Raw genomic sequence first — 16,322 nt, forward strand, 5'->3', positions numbered from 1 at the left:
CAAAGCAACTCAACCGAGCGGCACGAGATCACGCATAGTGAATACGTCAGCACCAAAAGTACTAACAGGAGCAGCATTAGTCAATGAAGGTCAAAGTCGATCAAAATTTCGAGTCAAAAATAACAATCAATAAAAGCAATAATGACGAAACCCTCGCTATAGGTTTCATTTCAGGTTACGAGACGTGTTGTGTTTTAAACGTCTTATCATGGGGTCAAAGGTTCAATTATGAAAGACAACTATCTCACCAGTTCTCATGCACTCTCCAAAGGCTTAAATTCTTGGCAAGCAGAACTGCCTGCCCTTCTCTGGGTTTAAGGAGAAAACCAAAGAATTCTACATGAGAATAGGCCATGGTGCATCGTTGTATCCGTGTGAGCCAAAAGATTGTTCTGAACCGAAAATCGACAGGGCACCAACCTAGGGTAGAAAGTAAAGGCCTAACGGACCCTGCCTCAGATGGAGCGATGACATAAGCCAGGACAACACGGCAGTTGTTGCTGATATTAAATTTTCCTGTCCACCCAATCTGAAAACAATATCGATGAATGGGAGGAAAATTGTGAATAGAACAATATGCTTACGAAAGTGTTTATTCCTCAAACCATAGTGATAGGGGAAGGCTAAAATTTTTGACAGAACTTAAACTGAGCAAAATAGCTGAGCACCCATGTATGAAACTGCATAGAAGGCAACCAAAAAGCAGCAACCCATTTCCTTTAAAAACATTTTTTTAAAATTAGTGCTTTCCTATTTTCAACTCATTTGAAAGGGACAAAAGACTGATACTAGAAGTCCAGCGAGGTTCTTGTGGTGAATGGGGGCAATGGTTTGGCAATTAGTCCAACTCAACGCTTCATACCTTGTTTTTAATGAGCGTCTGTTGACTTGCAAAATGTTATAAATTCAAGAAAAACGAACCTACATAAGAATTGCTGGCGTGTGGCGTTGTGAAAAATTGGAGCCGAAGAGAGGCTTGTTTTTAAGAACATCGTAAGCCGAAACATCCACCACAGATCAGCTAAACGGGCAGTTTTTCTGAACCATGTCTGCCAGCGATGTAGACCGTGAAGACACAAACCGATGGTAACTTCCACAAACCTCTTCCGTTAGGAACTTATTCTCTCTGAAGTTCCGATCGATTTCAGCTCAGAGGGCTTCTATGTGGAGACACTGAAAACCGCCAAGTGCATAACGCACGTTTATTCGTTAAACCAATTCTTTAAAGCGTGAACTCCTTTGAAATGGCTGGCAGCATTTTCAATGCGGGGTCACTTCAAACTAATTAACCTATTATTCAAGTAACGAAGAATGGAACAGTTAGCTCCCAAAATGTAGTATCTGCAAGTAATAAAAATTTTTCTTGTCAGAATCGAATTAAGCATTCTTGGTAAAGCTTTACTTTTGAGTCGCTTCCCCGTAGGCATTGAGGAGTTTATGAAGGGAAAGAGGAAGTCGCTCTTCTCTAAGCCCGATGAAAACTCCTGCCAGTCATCCCCTCCTATAAAAAGTAATGGCCTCTCAAAGTGGTTTTTAAGGTTTTATGTGAAACAAAATCTTATTAGAATCGATTCGATGTCTGCCTGTCTGCCTGTCTGTCACACCCGATTTATTCGGAAACGGCTGGACCGATTGTCACGAAATTCGGTGAGAATGCGTGGTCTGTGAATCCCTTTAGATATAGAAAGTTAGGCCATTTTATATTAAGTCTAAGGGAGGGGCTCCCCATAAATGGGGGGCGTAAATATTTTTTTTACAGGATATGGCCATGTAGGAAGCTGATCCCGAATTTGATATCGGGTGAAATGGAGGGGAGTGAGGACTCAAAACATGACCCGGAAAAAAGGGTATCAGTTCTCGTTCACAGAGCCTATCCAACCGAAAAATTAGAACAAACTCACAGTGGTGTATCTGCACAAATAAAATTAGTAATAGTATATTAGTATATTTTAGAAATTTGACTGGAAACCCCCCTTAAATTCATACTTGAGGTACAAAATTTGGCAGTGGCATAAGGGATACTATAAGGCATGACTGTGGTAAATTTAGAGGAAATCCTCCTATCGAACAAAGTTAGAATAGGTGAAACTTTTACATTTTATATGAATTTCGTGCATTGTAAAACGAGTAAACGAGTAACTCCCCAACAAAATCTGCTGATATGAAAGGGGGTTGCAGGGAAATATTTTGTTTTAGTTTTTTTATCATTTATATATCCATATCAATTACTCAAGGCAGCCATATGTCTGTTTATATGTATATGCTAATGAAGCTTTAGAAATGAAGTAGTGCTTAATCCAGTTAGAAATATTTGTAGATCAAACTAGCGGTATTCAATATACGTACGTACATACTGTATACGTACATATGCTTTTGTGCGGCCATCCCCCTTGAAAGTCGAACTATATTAACTTCAGTAGGGTTCAGTAGGGTGAGCTCAACCTCCACAACGGAAAAGGAGAGTATGGAAGAAGCAGAGGCTATAATGCCTTTTCTCCAACCCCGCTGAAAAATCGCTGCGGTCAACTTCATTTAAAAAGTTGTCGCACTTCAAATGCGAGGATAATACATTTTTAAGGTTTTTGTAAAACAAAACCCTATTAAGAGCGGTTTACTGTCTGTCCGTCACACTCATTTTTCTCGGAGACGGTTACAGCGATTCACACCAAATTTGGTGCAAAGGTGGGAACTGTGAACGCTCACACATAGAGTGAGTTACATTCTTTTACGTCGAGTTTATAGAGGGGGTTCCCATACATGCAAAAGGGGGCTGTAAATTTTTTTTCATCAAATGTAGTCATGTGTCGGTTAGTACTTTTCGAAGTCGGTCTTAGTTTTGACATTTGCTGGAAAGGTGGGAAGTGCGGAGAGTTGAAAGTGATCATTTATTTAACGGACTCATTCTCAAAGACTACCTAATCAAAAAATCGGAAAAAGCCACTATTTCCCTTCGAAAGGCTTCGAAATACCCTCCATACCGATATCCGTTCAAATAAAGTTACTAATAGCACATTACTATAATTTTCAGTAATTGGCAAGAAAACCCCCCTTAAGTCCATCCTAGAATCATGAAATTTTGCGATGATGTAGGCTACAGTATAGAACATGATCCTACCAATTTGGTGAAAATCACACTATTACTAACAAAGCTAGAATAGGTCAAAGTTGTCGCTTCTTTGCAAATTTAAGACTTTGAATTTCAATATCACTTGAAAGTGGATATTTTCACATTTTTCACATATTCCACACGTACTAATGGGGCAAATACACAAAACCTTTCATATCCGAAGCGTTTAGCTTCCGATTTCCCGACTTGTTATTTATTTTTTTGCCTTATTCCTTTCTTCATTTATTTGCCTAATTCCTTTCTCCTATATACGTGTGGCTAACTAATCAAACTTTAACATGGGGATATCGAAATCCCCCTTCCATTTGAAGCGTCACTCCTTTTTAAGTGGAGGTGATCGTTGTGATTTTTCAGTGGAGTTAGAGAAAAAAGGCCAATTTCTCCCATCATATCATCCTTTCTCCTTGTGAGGATGGAATCCAAATTTAAACTTACCATTGTGACATGAAAATTGTACCTCTTTGAGGGGAAATGACTTCTAACCTCTCGTGAACCATCCTTCCAACCCTTCGCTACGGATCACGGGTTAATATGATAATAGGTAAAAGCCCCACTTTGAGAGATCATAACCTTTGAAGCCCCTTTTCTTCCACACAACCTTCATCTTCCTCCGTAATGGGGTTGAAGACTCAACCTTGACAACATTCCTTTTTGAAACATTGGATAGTAAAGGTTCCTCCAGATTTCAACTATGATACGGATCACCTACTAATATCGCTATAAAAGTCAATGCTGAACATTTACATTGAAAATGGCAATTCGATCGTTTTCTCTCGTCTGCCCATTTTGTTGATAAACTTGATGATGTGCGTATATGCATGTAGGCCTTTCCAAAGTGGCCAAAATCCCTCTTCATTTCGTTGCTCATAATCAACTTCTTTTGTAGTAATAAATTACTTCTTGTTTTTATTCTTAATTTTTTCATTTATTATTATTTTTTTTTAAGGGAATGGTCGACTTTGCCTGAATTCCAACAAACTACAGTCTTTCTTGCCACTCGGATTTGCATCGTCACAAAAAAAACAGAAAACCTTTGTCCTTCACTCAATTTCCAAATTTCTCCGTTTTCAAATTCCCATTTTGTTTATAAAAGATTCGCTTGTGCCTTTTTCCGAGACATTTCTTTGCTTTTCCAGATCTTTTTCATATTTGAACTTTGGATAAAAGGATGTTGCTGTAGAAATTATGAGAAGACTTCATGCACTCACAATAACAATAGGGAACCGTTTCTGAATAAATTGCGCGTGGCAGAAGATAATGAGCTCGTTCTTGTAAGGCTGCATTTCACACAAAGCATCCTAAAATGATAATTCTAGCGAAAACTTTCAAGTGAACATATTTCCAGTCAGATATTTATTGAATAGAATTACAAATGGAGATGTATTCTTCTGAGGTACGCACATATGTAAATCATACAGTTGTCGATATCAAACATCTGTTCTAATGAAATTTTGAATGTATACGCATGTATGTACGAAAACATGCCAATTTCAGCCATTGTTGGCTTTAATTGCTAATTGAAATGCTCGCAAATGCATAAGCATCTCAAAAGCAGAAACTTTCAATTGAAACTTCCGGAAGTATCGTAGGAAATATTCATAGCAATTTTAGGCACAGATGGAGGAACATCTTCCAAGTAACAAGTGGGAATAAAATCACACCAAGCAGGAAAGATGTGAGGGTGAAATTTTGGATTTCTACTACATGCGCTGGTAATCAACAAATTTATTACGACAGTGAATATGATAAATGAGGAACGTTGGAAATCATTCAGCCTTCCCACATCACAAGACGATGTCACATTGCAAGGAAAAGGCTGGCAAAAACATAAGGCATTGAGCGTGCGACGTCAGACCTTCACTTTAGAAGCGTCATGTGACTGTTGGCAGGATGTTTATCATCCTCACGTGTACTCTTGTCTTGTCTGTGGTGAGCCTTGATTTATTATATTATATTTTGCAATATTCAAGCCACTTGGTAACAGATAACATTTCAATTTTAGTTGGCAATGACGAGCCGCTTCAGGGCGATATCGAGTGTAACCAAATGAAGTTTCCACATCTCATTTGTCCTGAAGTATTTATATACACCTTTGCAGGTTTAGATCCTTTATTTCTAGTAGTCTGAATAGTTTCATTTGCCAGCAATGTTGCAATATATCGGGGACCTATCTTGCGAATAGAAACTTGCCTCAGCATAATCTTGTAAGATCCAATATATCCGAAATGACAAATATTTATGAATAGGAATTTTAATATAAATATCTTTGGTGGAAATAGTTTTCCTCTCTCGATGTTACCGGAACCACTCTTAAACCTGATCGCGTCCATCAGTTTTTTATTCCTAATAACAGCGCGTATGAGACGGCCACAAAATCTTCATATCCTGTTCTAGGCCCGTCGACCGGTTTAGTAGCATCGATCCATGTACGCACCCTTTAAATACTTCCCATTCCCACTGCTGTTTTCGAAGAGTTATTAGGGTATTTTCTAGTCATTTGCGGGGTGAAGTTAGTTGCAATTTTGATGTGTTGAACTGCCGCGTGGCGTTAGTGGTATTGAATACAAGAGTGTAAATAGCCCTTCATTTGGTCAAGGTGCCATTTCAGATTTAAAAGTCATTGTTCTTGTAAAGGAATAAAAAAGAACAAAACATGGAAGCGAGGGAAGAACGCCTACTTTTCCTTTATGAGTTGAACACAACGCAGCAGAGACAACCAGAAAGATTTGCCGGGTATTTGCTGCTGATATGGTAAACGAACGAATTATAGAGCAGTGAATCGAAAAATTTCGGTCAGGCGGCAGAAGCCGTCAAAATGAGCCACGAGGACATGCAGGACCATCGATCGACAACGACGAGCTGCGCTTGGTAGTGCAATTTCCTTGAATTAACTTGGAAACTTACAGAGCAAAATTGTTCCGCGTCATCGTTTCCCTGAAAGTACGGAAAAAAATGAGCCGCTGAAATGAAGGGTGAGGTGCAACACATACACTGCAATAGATTTAATAGGTACGTCTATTCTCTTCCCCAGATTCATCATCATCAACGGCGCAACAACGGGGACCCGGTCTAGGCCTGCCGTAATAAGGAACTCCAGACATCCCGGTTTTGCGCCGAGGTCCACCAATTCGATATCCCTAAAAGCTGTCTGGCGTCCTGGCCTACGCCATCGCTCCATCTCAAGCAGGGTCTGCCTCGTCTTCTTTTTCTACCATAGGTATTGCCCATATAGACTTTCCGGGTGAGATCATCCTCATCCATACGGATTAAGTAATCCGCCCACCGTAACCCATTAAGCCGGATTTTATCCACAACCGGACGGTCATGGTACTGCTCATAGATTTCGTTATTGCGTAGGCTACAGAATCGTCCATTCTGTCTTCGGAGGATTCTTCTCTAGAACGCGGCTAAGAGTTCGAAATTTTTCTTGCTAAGATGCGTCGGGATACCGAATTCTCTCATGGCCGTGTACAGTTTTACCCAGGCTATGCTATCATAGGCGACTTTAAAGTCGATGAATAGATGGTGCAACTGTTGTCCATATTCCAACAGTTTTTCCATCGCCTGCCGCAGAGAGAAAATCTGATCTGTTGCTGATTTGCCTGGAGCGAAACATCTTTGGTATGGGCCAATGATGTTCTGAGCGTATGGGGCTATCCGGGTTAACAAGATAGCGGAGTATATCTTATGGTACTCAGCAACGTGATACCTCTATAATTGCTGCAGAGTGTGATATCTCCCTTTTTATGTATGAGACAAATAATGCCTCGTTGCCAATCGTCAGGCATTGATTCGGTGTCCCATACCTTGAGCACAAGTTGGTGAACTACTTGGTGTAACGGGTCGCCTCCATATTTAACCAATTCGGCTGTAATTCCATCGGCTCCTGGCGACTTATGATTTTTTAGCTGATGAATTGCACGGACTGTTTCTCCTAAACTTGGTGGTGGCAGTATTTGTCCGTCTTCTTCAGTTGGCGGGACCTCCAACTCACCGATGTTCTGGTTATTCAGTAGCCCATGAAAGTACTCAACCCATCGCTCCAATATGCCCATTCTTTCGAAAATCAAATTTCCCTCTTTGTCTCGGCAGGATGAGCATTGAGGTGTATAAGGCTTCATCCTGCTGACTTGTTGGTAAAACTTCCGCGCCTGGTGCGGTTACTCCCCAGATTAGGGAATTTTTACGAAGTTTACTCTCTCGAAAAGGAACAAGTCGGGAAACCGGAAGCTGGACGCTTCAGGTACGAAAGGTTTTGTATATTTCTTAGTACGTAGCACGTAATATATGCATATATTATGTGGGAATAACCACTTTCGGATGATATTGACATTTATAGTCTTGAATTTGCGAAGAAGCGACAACTTTGACGTATTATAACTTTGTTAGTAATAGTGCGATTTCCACGAAACTTGGTAAGATCATGTTCTATGTTATACCCTATATTGTCGCGAAATTTCGTGGTCCTAGCATGAATTCAAGGGGGGCTCTGCAGCGAATTACTAAAAATGATAGTAATATACTATTATTAACTTTATTTATGCAGATATCAGTGTGGAAGGTATTTCGGAGCCCAGGCACCATATAGTGGCAGCCTCCTGATTTTTTTCAGATTTTTCGGTTGGGTAGTTTCTGAGAATGGCCCCCGTAAAGGAATGGTCACTTTCTACCACCCGCACTCCCCACCTTTCCAACAAATGTAAAAACTAAGACCAGCTTCGAAAAGTACTGATCGAGACCTTTAATTTGATACCCCACATGACTATATATAATAATAATCGTTGGCGCAACAATCCATATTGGATCTAGGCCTTGAAGTGTGTTAGAGCACTTCATTCAAGACCGTAACGGTACACCACAGTACACTGTGGGAGGCAATGTGGTCAGCATTGCGCTCGCCCGAGATTATTACCCTGATTTGACTCAGGTACTCATTCACAGCTGAGTCGACTGGTGTCCGACATCCAATCACGATAACAAATTCCTCTGCCCCCAGCGAGATTTGAACCGCGACCTTCCGCTACGACAGCCCAGCGCTCTAACCACTTGAGCCATCCGGACACTATATTTGATGGAAAAAAAATTTACACCCCCCTTTTGCATGTATGGGGACCCCCCCTTAAATTCAGACACAAAACCTTAAAAAGGAGTGATGGAAATTAAAATAGAATAGAATTGGATACCTTCTTAACAAAAACGTTCGTCTAGAGCGGTTGAGTAAAGTTAAGTAGATATAAATACAAAATAAACAACCGTTTCCATTTACTCGCTCAGCAAGGACATGCCTTTTCTTAGCAGATGCAAATTTACGAGGATCACTCCCAAGAATCATCGCATCAAGTTAAAGATACCGTTCGATTGCGTTGAAATACGAAAAATAGAGATCGAAATGGTATGCCCACAGAACTAAAAGCCTTAGATCCAAGACAAGGAAACTCTAAAGGCATATCACTTGGCCCGTTTATACGCCGATGCATCCCCTTTATTTCTCCCAACAGTAAAAATAGCGAAAAGATGTGAAGGTGAAAGGAAAAGCAAGTTGCTCGAAAAGGTGCCAGGACCCTATGTCCACCAAGTCGTAGTAAACCAATCCTCCCAAGTCTTCACAGAGCACCAGTTGAAACTTCTAAACAATGGACTAAATCACGTACATAGAGGCGGGAATTAATACATAGTCTCCGACATAATTAATCACTCCAGAAGAAAAAGACCTCATCAGGGCAGCAATAGTGGATACCATCAAGCAAAATAAATTTAGAACGACCAGAAACAGTAACGAAGACAAGAAAATTACTAAATAGCTTCGAAAGAGTCCCGTTTGCAACATCAATGCAAACAAAGGGAACGCACTATTCATCTTGAACCGGATGAACGAAAAGATGAAGAACGGACCGTACAGACGACTACAGACTGATCCTCCATCACAACTCGTAAAACAAGTGGACAGAGTTGCTAAGGGATGCCAACCACTTCTAGGATTCAACAGACTGAGCGCCTCCACTACTTCTTAGGATCCAAGGACTCCCCAAGATCTATAAAGCAAGTAAGGAGATGAGGGAAGTGAGGAAGAAATGTCGCTCACGCATTAGATTGCCAAATGGTTAATGCAGGAATTTTAGAATATGGAAAAACAATTTGAGACTGAATCGATCAAGAATTCAGGTGAGTTCTCCAAGGCTCTTCAATTGATTGAAAAAATCGTAGAAGACGACACCTTATTCTTTTTCGATGTCAAGGCTCGTTTTCCGAGTGTTCCGGTCAAAGAAGCGATCACTTTAGTAGAGGACTGGCTTTTTCAACAACGTGAGGATCTACAAGGAAAAGGTAAGGGAAGGCAATGAAGCTAATTAAAGTATGTATGTGCGAAAACTACTTCACTTTTAAAGGGGAGTATTACAAATAGTTAAAAGCAGCCCAGTTGGTAACTCCCTATTCCCGTTCTCAGCGAAATTTTCATGGCCAAGATTCTGGTAAGGCTTTATTTTACACAAAACCTTAAAAAGGGTATTTGTCAAACATTCAAGATGTACCGAAACAGTGACCCGGAACATAAAGCGTAGAAAACACGCATATGGCAGTGTTCAATTATCCGAATCTATTCAAAACCTCTCCACAATCCTTGGAATGCAATACTACTGAGATCCTGCAGGATTATATCGGCGGTACGCAAAGGTCCCAATTCGAAGAAAAAATACTTCACAGAACGTCTTCTCACTTCGAATATATCCAACATTTGGTCAAATCCTTACCACTATTCAGTGAAGGATGTAAATGACACTAAACGCCCCCGTGCGAAGTATTCACTAGTCATTTTTTGAGTTTTTAATGTCATTATTATGATTTTTAGCACTGTCCGGATTTCAATTTTCCATATGAAAATAGACTTTCTTTTGTTTTTCGCCCACAGCACAGGTTTTATTTTATCCTTTTTCGTTGATTCTTGTTGCATTATACCCAACAGAATATACTTAACGGTCTTATAAAAAACAATGCAGATACAACTCATTTTACCCCCTTCCTAAGCTATGTATTTCGTACGACGGTGTCCGGATTTCACTTTTGCTCAAAGTACATATATATGTGTTGGACAAGATTGTCATACGTATAAGAAAGTTTCATAAAACCCCTGCTCGAACATTTGAAAATGTAGGTATCCTTTTTAATTTCAAACTGCAGTTGGCAATGTCTGCGGTTGCGATTTTGAACCCCAAATCGGCTTTAAGGCCGATTAAAGGATGGTGTAGGTGATGACACATTTTGTTCCTAATTTTCCTATTGACTGCCCTAACGAGAAGTGTCCATGGTATGTACCGATGATATTTGTTTCGGCTACTCCAGCAATAAAAACAAAATGGCCTGCGGAGCTACAAACTGTTTACACTTCCTATGGCCCCAGAATATCTCAAGGGCTGCCCACAGGGATGGATACCCTGCTGTGGCTCCTGGAGAGCAAAAAAGTCTTCACGCAAGCATTTGAGGACGACCTAGCCGTAATAATTAGCGACAAGTTTGCGGACACAGTATGTGACCGCTTGAATGCAACTCTGCATGTAATCCAAAGCTGGTGCCTCCGCAATGGCCTCACGATGAACGCTAGGAAGACTGGACTAGTTATGTTCACTAGGAACGTCAGGTGGGGCAGCTATACGCTACCCACCTTAGCAGGGGCGGAAATCCAGCTGGCACAAACAGTCAAGTACTTAGGAGTACATTTCAACTGTAAGTTAACGTGGAAGCATCATATCCAGGAACAATATCAGAAATCCTGCAGATTGCTCTGGTGCTGTAGAAATACGATAGGTAAGACCCGGGGACTTTCACCCAAATGGATATACTGGATGTATACATCCATAATAAAGCCCATTTTAATGTATGCATGCATCGTCCTGGTGGCCAAGACTGAACTTTGCTAACAGCAGGAAGCTGCTAATTCTGTAGATTCAGAGACTTGGTTGTCTAAGTATTACTGGCTCAATAAGTACTACGCCGACTGCGGCACTTGAGCTATCCTAAATTTATCCCCCATTAACTTGGAGGTGAAACGGAAAGCGGCCAACGACGCATATAAGCTCGATACCATTGGGGCGTGGAAAGGCGGCCAATCAAACGGTCATGCGTCTATCTGGAAATTCCTTGAAAAATATCCGGTAGCCCTGATGCCGACCGATCATGTGATTTTCAGATGCGTCTTTGAAAAGACATACACTCGTAATCACCGAAAGAGAAGAATGGTCCATAAATGGGCATGAGTCTTTTCAGAATACAGACTCAATAATCTTCACCGACGGGTCAGTCGTGCAGGATGGATCGGGCGCAGGGGTGTTCTCGGAGAATCCGATTATAGAACTGGCCCGACCCCTCGGAAAAATGACGAGATATATGCCATTTCATTGGCAACAGAAGAATGTCTGCGACAAAAATGGAGGGGTCGCACCATTTGAATCTGTTCCGACAATCGGGCGGCATTATCAGCACTAAATGGCACTAACATATCAAGCCAGTTGGTGTGGAGTTGTCATCAGGTGCTCCTGAAACTTGGCCGACTGAACGAAACATTCCTGATGTGGGTGCCGGGGCACTCAACAACGCCGGTAATGAGGAGGCTGAGAGACTGGCTCGCCGAGGGTCTGAATCCACAATGGTGGGGCCAGAACCAGCTCATGGAATCCGACCATCTACTGTCAAGTCTACTCTGAAGGGTGAAACTGCAAGGATTCACGCAACCGAATGGAGAAATTTGGACTCTTGCTGGCAAGTGAAAGAGCCTAGGGCCACTAGAGCGGCATTTTTGTTGTCGCTTAAGAAGTGGGACATTTCGGCTATATGCAGCCAATGTAAGGAGGAGGAGACGGCCCTGCACTTTTTATGCAACTGCCCGGCATCCTCAGACCTCAAACGAAGACACCTTGGCAAGGTTTTCTTGAATGAAGATTCTGCACACTCTCCGCCTCTGGAGAATGTTCTAAGATTTGCTAAAGCCTGCGAACACCGTAGGCGGGAAGGCTTTGAATAGGCAACTTACGGGGAAAGTACAATGGGCCTAACAATGGCCTGAGTGCTCGGAGCTGCGGCTCCTCTCAGTTAACTAAACTAACTATGGCCCATGAGTATTCGCTTAGTTTGAAATCCCTTGGCAAGCATTAAAGGAGTCTGATGTCTGTCAAACGCATGATTTTCAGATATGATAATGAGAATGCATACTTCGCAAGAATACTCCCCAGAGGGCCACATATTTTTCGTTATTACAGGAAAAATTATTACGTGTAATTTTTCTTAAAATGGAATTTTCCGATTGCCATGCGGACTAGACCGATATATGCCAGATATATGCCGCAGAATGATGTCCCCATAGGACTGGCGCTATGCTAGCACTCAAATTAGTTTCAGCAAATAATGCTACGCGGCAACAGTACGCATCGAACTGCCGCGAGGTATTGCCTAAATTTAGATTAGTGAACGATTCATATCATTCCTGTTATGGATGCCGAGGTTCGCGGGCGTTATTAAAACTAATAGACTGGTAGGTTGGTTTACCTAGATTGTAGTTTCACAATTTTAGCGTAATTCCATCCACTGTTAGGATATGCGGTGTGAAGTCGGAAAAATTCAACCACTCGAACTTAGTTGTTCGAAAAAATGAGTACCTTCGTGAGGCAACCCGAGATCCTTAAAAAGGACGGAAAACAAATCGGAACAACTAACGAGCAATGTTAGCACCAATGAAAAGGCTGAGGTTGGCAATTTGTAGTCAATAAAAGGAGGAGAAAAAAATTGACCTGAATTTGCTATCCTGCTTCTACGGGCCCCGTGAAGAATCAATACCTTGTCTGACTGTGAGAGATGTCCTTACATTCATGAAACCTGCTTTCGGCTTCGTCAAGAAACTGTACAATGATTCTACATTTTTCTGAGGGCTCAGAATTGAAATTCTCTTCCGTCTTATGTTTGGCCTCAGGGAGCATATACTGAACCAATACCCTTAAAGGAGTATTACTGGAAGATGTGCTTCCGGCCCGATTATTTGTTGGATATTCAGAGTTGCAGAGGTCCTTGTGGTCTCAAGCGTGCAGTTGCGCTCTAAAACTCGGGTGCGGTATCCCTTAGTTACAGCAGAGGCCTTAGGTTGACTTCACATCTACTAGTACGTCTTTTGAGCCTGCACTCAGCGGTGCTAGTCACGCCGGGGCTTCCATTGTAACCTTCAAGTCAATCCCTGTCCGAAGGGAACAGTGGATTATACTTACACGGTATGTACTCATTCATAGAACCCTCGCCCTATTATGTAAAGATCGGGCCAATAAAGGCATTATAACAATTTATTGGACTATTTCTTTGTTTATTGAATCCAAAGCGAGATCAAGGGCATTGCCAAACCGAGATCACTCACAACAATAGTCACGAAGTAGACCGACTAAAGAGCTCTCGCGTTTATATCGAAAACAGCTGGCGTTAAGTACGGTATGTTGGATTATCGCTTTGCCTACTTTATGAATAATAGTAGAATTTCCATTAAACTTGGGGATATCATGCTTTATATTATAGTCTACATTGCTGCGTAAAGGAGATAAACTTAAGTAGGTTTGAAATAATAAAAAACTTGTTGTTTCTTTTTCGTTGGTACGTGCAAACACCGATATTTCGGGAACCACTTGTTCCCTAACAAGTCACTTGTTAGCACTGATGAGTTTTTTATTATTTCAAATAATTAATTGTTGGAAACACCGGATAATTACACTCAGTTAAGTAGGTTACCAATCATCACCTCCAAAGCACAGTAATATGCTATTATTAACCTTATTTAATCAAATATGGCTATTCAGGGCATTTTGACATCTGGACACCGTATAGGTGCAGCCTCATGCTTTTTTTTTAGATTTTTCGGTTAAGTTTTTACCGAGAATGGGTGCCCGAAAGAAATGATTATTTTATAGTCCTAGCATTCCCTGTCTCTTCAACAAATATCAACATGGAGGTTGGTTTCGGATAACATTAACAGAGACCGTGATACCCCGCATATCTTTATGCACACCCCCACTCGTAAACTCAATGAAGATTTCAGTAATTCACTGCATGCATGGACACTCATAGTTTCTGATAAAAGTCTGTGTGACAGGACACATTTTAAGAATTTTGGATATCTTATATAAAATCTGTATTTCCCAATAAAACAGCCCCATTTTATAGTATATCTTCATATCGGTACCGATAATCTTTAATATAATACAAAGACACCTTTGAATACTTTAATTTTGAAATACTCCTACTCACGTGCATATCATAGGGTTCATTTGACAGACGGTGAAAACTCCATAAAGCGTTATATAACATCTCTCTGAAAAAAATAAAAGATTTTTTTAAGACTTTTCAACAGAATTATGTATATTTTAAAGAATCCCGGTAAAAAAAATCAAAAAGTTAATTTGAGCTAATAAAGAATTATGAGGAAAGCTATCCTCCAAGGACAATATTTTAATAATTAAATGTTTGAAAAAATTGAAACTATGTAGATGGAATTTTACAGATTAGACTCTTCTTTTCCTTTTTTCACCATACTAACTAAATATTACGAAAAGCAATATCTTTTTCGGAGAATTTTCCATCTCAAAATATAATCGAGTATTCCCGAAAACATCTTAAGGAATTTTCCTAATAAGGAAGAACATCAAAACTTCTGAGAGTTACATAAAAGCAAGATAAAGCATCATCAATGCGACAACTAAGAGAAAAAACTTCGACTTTCTAATACGTTGCCAAGGATTCCAATCCATTTTTTTCGGAAACACGATAGTCTTCAAACATCCGATACCATGTTTTAGGTATCCTGAAATTTTAACGACCGTCCAAGGTAAATTAGAAAAAAGTTCTCTTTTTCTTCTTCTTAGTGAGATTTCTTTTGAGTATTAGATTTTATTTTTATTTTCTAATCCATCAAGGTGGGTAGATTTTCAATTTCATCATCGATGCTTATGCCTTGTAGGAGACAAGATGAAATTTCCACTTGATGCTTTCTGGTATTGTCTCTCTGCCTCTCATCCACCTGTTTGAATATTCTCCGAAAATTAATTCCATTACTGGATGATTCACGGAATTCGAAGAATGATAGATGGTGGTATTCCATTTTCAAAATGTTTGCAATGCATTTCAAACTGATGGATTATTCTATTTCCGTGAAAATGTTATAAGGAAGTTATGTAATTTTTTGTTCAGAAGTGTTTTTGTTGTTTTTCTGGTTAAATTCAACTGAACTATTCCAGAATTGGAATTCAAGTATCTCTAAAGAACTTTAGGTTGTGCGAAATAGCTTCGGAATCACTTCACAAGTGCAAGCACTCTGTGCCTGTAAATCCTGTAAATCTTGAACGTCATTTGAAAGCCGAGGAGAATCGCTGGCAAAAGCGTTACCCATGGTACGTCTGGACTGTCTACGGGAACCAGTTTTGCACTTTGCAATGGAACCTCTTCCCCATGCTTTTCAATTGTGGGTGGTATCAATTAGGAACCAGCAGATTAGCGAGCTTAGTGAACGCTACTGATTCAAATTGCGCCCCCTGACCCGAGGTAAGGTAAGTGGTGAACCGCAAACACAGATCTATTGCGTTAGTAAAGCCGGAGCCACAGTTGAAACTTGTTGATTGGGTATTGGGATGGCTGGTGGCCATTTGGAAAATCTTTCGATTATAATAGAACAATATTGATATCTGACCGTCCGGTTGTGGATAAAATCCGGCTCAATAAGTTACGATGGGCGGGTCACTTAATCCGTATGGATGAGGATGATCTCACCCGGAAAGTCGATAAGGACAATATCTATGGTAGAAAAAGAAGACGAAGCAGACCCTACCTGAGATGGAGAGATGCCGTAGGCCAGGCCATGAGACAGCTTTTAGGACTATTAAATCGCAGAAGACGAGGCAGACTCTGCCTAAGATGGAGCGATGGAGTAGGTCAGAACGCCAGACAGCTTTCAGGGATATCGAATTGGTGCACCTCGGCACCTGGATGTCTGGAGTTCCTTATTAAGGCAGGCCTAGACCGGATACCGGTTGTTGCGCCGTTGATGATGATGAATATTGATATCTCTGCACTAATGGATCGACGAATTTTACCAGGGTCGAGAGATTATGGTGGTCTACCTTGGTAAACTGACAAAGCTGAGACTGCTTTGACAGTAGTGTGAAGTCCTTTTTAATATGCC

The 16,322-nt window shown here is 40.7% G+C and overlaps 1 protein-coding gene across 1 annotated transcript in view; it reads right to left on the reverse strand.

Moving 5' to 3' along the window:
- Positions 1-16,322, reverse strand: part of LOC119655987 — a 247,446-nt gene that overhangs the window by 164,728 nt on the left and 66,396 nt on the right. Inside the window, exon 2 of the mRNA XM_038062225.1 lies at positions 14,396-14,459. The gene's annotated coding sequence lies outside the window, so the exon portion shown is untranslated. The remainder of the gene's footprint in view (positions 1-14,395; positions 14,460-16,322) is intronic.

The sequence above is a fragment of the Hermetia illucens genome, chromosome 4 (genome assembly GCF_905115235.1).
Source record: "Hermetia illucens chromosome 4, iHerIll2.2.curated.20191125, whole genome shotgun sequence".
NCBI classification, from domain to species: Eukaryota; Metazoa; Arthropoda; class Insecta; order Diptera; family Stratiomyidae; genus Hermetia; species Hermetia illucens.